This window comes from Mus pahari, chromosome 20 (assembly GCF_900095145.1).
Source record: "Mus pahari chromosome 20, PAHARI_EIJ_v1.1, whole genome shotgun sequence".
NCBI classification, from domain to species: Eukaryota; Metazoa; Chordata; class Mammalia; order Rodentia; family Muridae; genus Mus; species Mus pahari.
Window position 1 is genome coordinate 26,338,014 of NC_034609.1, and position 5,326 is coordinate 26,343,339.

Consider the following 5,326-nt stretch of genomic DNA (forward strand, 5'->3'; position numbering starts at 1 on the left):
AGGAAGGAAGGAAAGAAAGAAAGAAAGAAAGAAAGAAAGAAAGAAAGAAAGAAAGAAAGAAAGAAAGAAAGAAAGAAAGAAAGAAAGAAAAGACAGTGGTAAGTTTGCTTGAGAATTTTGAATAGGACTAAACTTATCTGACACAATTCTGTGGTAGACCGTAGATCATTGTGGACTGAAGGGTGAAAGAATAGACCTCGTAGTAAACTACAGGTATTTGGATCCCTCTCAGGTTTACTCACTCATCAGATAACCCTCAAAGGTTCTCCACCTCCTGATCCAGGTTACGGAGATTAACAAGCGCTCTGTGAGACTGACACGGGGTTGACGGATGAGGTGTCCTCAGGTGAAGCTCCAGGATCACCTAACCACCTCCTTTGAACTCTGTCCCATCCTTAGTGTGACTTCTGCCAGACCAGCTGAGCCGACCTTGAACCTTGACATTCAGATCCTCACACTAAGCTCCTTAGGTCTGGGCAGCTGTTGTTTGCTCGTCTGGGGATCTCCAGAGTGGATAGATAATGCAGCTCAAAATGAGAGAGACTCTACAGTTTCACTCGCTGAAAATTCAGAGGGTTTAAAGAAAACAAGAAATGCAATGTCCAGTAGCATGAGTTGTCTTCTCCACACAGGATTCAGAAGGGGAAAGATGGGGGATGTCTAAGAGCCTGTGTGTGTGTCTACTAAATATACATGCACAGGCTTCTCATATATTGTTTATGATGATGACTGTACTTTGTAGACCTCTCTTATTATGCACCTCCTCAGGCTACTGATGACTCAATAATTCATTCCATCCCATACTAGTGTGGCCCTGAGTTTGACATTCCTCTGCTGAGAGTTGCTTCTGTGACTTTGTTGTGCAGTTCACCTGGGGGCTTGATTAAACCAATTCTACTTTATAGTGTCAAGGCAGGGATCAGAGGCCCTGCAGAGTTGGTAAAACTCCCCAGGAGACAGTAAGCAAGCTGTTGGTCGAGGGACAGCATTCTAAGAAAGCAGAATCTTTCAGGAAACTGATACCGGGATGCAGGGAGGAAGTTAACATTGGAACTTCGGTTTTGGTGGCTCTTTGATGTCAGGGCTCTTTCCTGACAAGGTGGAAACTCTTTCATTATTCATAGAACCACTGTGGTTAAAGCTGTGCTTAAGTACTTGGACCCAGAGGTGGGAATGGTTGCTGTTTTGTCTTGCTCTAAATCAAACAAATAGAATAAAGCAAATACCCACAGACTCCTGGCAACTGCCCTTTGGGGAGTCCATTTAGCTTTTCTTTTTCCCTTCTTTCTTTGCCTGGCTGCAGAATCAGAGGTAGGAAAGCCACAGAGGAGGCGCTGAGTATCAGGTCACATTGCCAGATTAGGGAATATCTAAAGGAAGGCATAGCTAATGTGAGCAATAAAGCAAGCTCTCATTCCATACCAATGAGTTAAACGTCTTTCCCTGACCTTCTGTAAAACTCCACCAAAGAGCAAGCATTGAAATCAGAAGAGGTTCTACCATTCACTTCCCAACACAGTACCCAACAAGGTGGCTAAGCTTTTCTAAAACTTACTGGGGTTTTCCCCAAATCTGGACTGCGATTCCCAATAATGTTTACATTATAAAATCACTGCTGTTAAATAGCGCTGTGTAAGACCAGGGCATTACTTCTCTTAAAGCTGCTTCAAAGGCACCCAGGAGTTGCACTCTGTAACACCCGGAGGAGCATCTCCAGAGTCCAGCTACTTTCTCAGATTGCGAGCCTTGCATGGGAGGGAAACACAGAAGCAGAAAGATGAAAGATGGATATAAGAGGAAAGGGGAAATTAAGCCAGAAAGCCAAGGAAATGACTCACAAAAATGAAGCTTTAATAGTACTTCCTAAGCATTGTACAGAATAATCTAAACATTGCCAGAACACGGTAACATTAAATACTTTCCCATCCTAAGGTAGAAGAAATGGTTAATATCTTTTATTAAAATCCATTTGCCTGAAAACATCCTATGAAGGGAAGGAAGCATTTCTTACCACATACATGCATACATATATTGCCTCTCTCCTGGAATCCTACTCTTTCTGACACCTAGCTGAATCCTACACACAGTGAATTAGATATATGACGATCAGAACTGACTGACTTCTGAAAAAAATAAAAACAAAAGGTCTCTGTAGTTGCTAATGTGTCCCCCATTTTTTAGTGACCATTACCATCCTGGCTGGCTGGCCAGAGTAGAGAGGGTAGGGGAGAGGGGAAAGGGGAGGAGGACAGGGAGAGGGGGAGCAGGAGAGAGGGAAGGAGGGAGCTAGGGAATGACAGAGCGAAAGAAGGGACTGGCAGCATACCTTCCTTTATTCTTGCCAACTCAGAAAGACAGAACATTACTCAATATTTTTCTTTTCATAAAGGGCCATAGAATCTCTGCAGGAGGGTTAGAGGGACCTACATGTGACAGTGGCTTTCGGACAGACCCTGTACTAAATCTCTTTCCACCCGCCTTGTGGCATGAGGGGCCTCTCCTCCTCCAACCCTACTTATAAGACCATCTGTGTCCCTGCTCATGCAATCAAGCCCTCAGCCTCCACTCAAGTATTGTTGCAAACAGTCCTCTTCCTGATGCTTTTGATCAAGGCTGTGGGCCACTGCAAAGACCCCTTCTTTCATTAGGGATTTCTCTGTCTAAACAGGATTTATGGTGATCCCTTGGCAAGGGCCCGTGAATCACTGGCTTTCACAGGACAGCCAAAAGAGTGTTTCAGGAGAATCTACCTCTGACAGGCAATACAACTCTAGAGATTTATCTCCTTGGATGAATCAGGCATTGCCTGATGCTTCCAGGAGGCTGCAGTACCCTGCATGGGCAATAAACACACAAGACAGTGTCAGGGCCAACAGCATACATGGCAGACCCTAGGGAGTTGACCACCTTTTCTGAACAATCACCTATTAGACGGAAATAATGGTTTTCTCTTCGGTCTGTCCTGCATGCTAAATTGAATCCAACAAATCTTGATTGGGGGGGGGGTGGCTTGATAAAGGAGACTGGTTACTTTTGACAAAGGATGCAAAGCCTGAAATAGCAACACTGACAGACAAGAATTGCCTTTACAAGGGAGCCGAAACTATAAATGTTTGGCTGCAGGCTGAAATAGATCCCTTACCCCTCTATATCCCAAGAGTTTGCCTGCCAAGTATTAATAAACCCCTGCAGAGTGAAGTACTGGCATTTCACTATGAGAAGCACATTTCCTACCTCCCTTCCAGATCACCTGCTAAACCCATGTTTCATTTATACAAATTCCAGACAAGCTTCTCCTCTTACAAACTCCTCTTTGAGTTCCTTCAACCCCACTGGAAAAGCATGGCTTCCTTTGATTTTCCTTTTCTGTTTCTCAAGGGCACTAATAAACCAGAAAGTCTTCTCTCAGGAACTCTGGGAGAGACAACTCCAGTTAGCATTACCCCATAACCCAGTGTGGGAAAACGGAGGCTAGAGAAATAACCAGATGCAGGAATGATATCACCTGGCACACAGCCCATTCTGGGGGACATAAAATGTCTAATCCTATAAACACCTGGAAAGAGAGGTCTAGTCTGAAGACTCACGGGAACCCAAGACAGTCGGACACCAAAAGCCATGTAGGATGTGTCTGCCAGTAAATAGAGCTGAGATTTGCCAGGGCACATGTCCTATATACACTTTCCATTGCGTGGAGCTATTTTAAGGAGGTAGGGAGGAAATCGTGTTAGTTTTCATCCTTCTGCAAATACTTCAAGCAAAGGTCAGAAAATAGTAAAGATACTAGCGCATCTAAGCTCTGCCTCCACCATTCCGACATATGAACACCTGACAATCACTTGATCTCCCTAAATGTCAGGTTTCTTATCTTAGGGGGAAAAATGGTATGGACATCTTTCTAGATGAGTACACATGGATAAAATGAGATAATCGAACAGCGGCCAGGACTTGCAGAAACTCAAAACATGTGTAGCTTCCTTCCTTAGCTGTGGAAAAAGAGAAATCCTTTATTGTAAGGTACATGTGGCAGAAAAGGGAAATTCCAACATAGAATAAATAAATGGATGGAAATAACACAGCCTCATTTAAGTACAAGGGAGACACCCTGATGAACAACACAGTTGCAACTGAGAAAAAGAAAGAGGCAAAAAGAAAATTAACAACTGTGAAATATCACCCACAAGATAGCCTAACATGTTGCTCATAGTCAAGAAAGTGATCATTTGAATTATGAGATTTTTATAAAAAGAACCCTATATGGGATTTATATCCAGCACATTATATTTAAAGGAAGAAATCCTTTTAAATAAAGTGTTAAGTTAGGGCACATCTAGAGGACTCAGCAACAAGAAATTTCACAACTATTTGAGGGAGTCTGTAACACATTCTAGAGTGTATTACCCTTGTTTATCTACAGGGCACTGCAGTGTCTTCCTTGCCTGCTATTCTTAATGACTTAATGATGAGCCACGCCCTCCTCTTGCTCAGCCACTGATACATGTGTATGTTATCTGGGTGGCTAAGACCCACACAGATGTGTAAATTCAGATGAGTAACTTGCATATTGGAAGCAGAAAATAGGCCTCTGGGTTGGTCCTTTTCCTTGGACTATGAACACCTCTAGATCCTTCTCACCCCCCCACCCCATGACATTCATTAACTCAGAAACACAACTCTGCCATCATTTCTTCATTCTGCTGGAGATTTCTATATTCTGACAATATAGAAATATCCAATAAGTCTCTCTGATGCTGAGGGTAAGATAGAAAGAGTTGTGTGGCTGTGTTTTTTCACAAGACTTTACAGTTGTTCTCATGTTTCTATTTTCCATGTAGAGGAAAATAATTTTAAAAATACTAGTACACGATTGTGTATGAATTGGGTTCAGGACCTATCACATTCTATTTGAGATATGATACATATGTTCCTAGTGGCACGAAGCATCCTTCTTACACCGTGGATGACAACATCCAAGAAGAGACTTGGTGGCTTAACTACCCACTGTAGACTAGAGAGTCTTTTTCTTTAAAATACAGCGCAACTCTTTCCCCCGTCCTATGATACCGGAGTTTTCTGCAGGACTTTCCAGAAACGTCATAGAATCCAACACACTCTATTAAGGATCATCACATCATCCTGCCAATCAACTTCACACTAAAATTCATGTGGCAGGGTGAAAATAAAGATCCCCGGTATAGGCTCCTGGAATCAGAAGCAGAAACTGATTCTGGATCCTCAGTACGAAAGAAAGAAAGAAAGAAAGAAAGAAAGAAAGAAAGAAAGAAAGAAAGAAAGAAAGGAAGGAAGGAAGGAAGGAAGGAAGGAA

General features: G+C 42.7%; 1 protein-coding gene across 1 annotated transcript in view; it reads right to left on the reverse strand.

The window, feature by feature from the left end:
• Cdh11 (cadherin 11) overlaps window positions 1–5,326 on the reverse strand; it is a 156,254-nt gene that overhangs the window by 110,194 nt on the left and 40,734 nt on the right. The window lies entirely within an intron of this gene.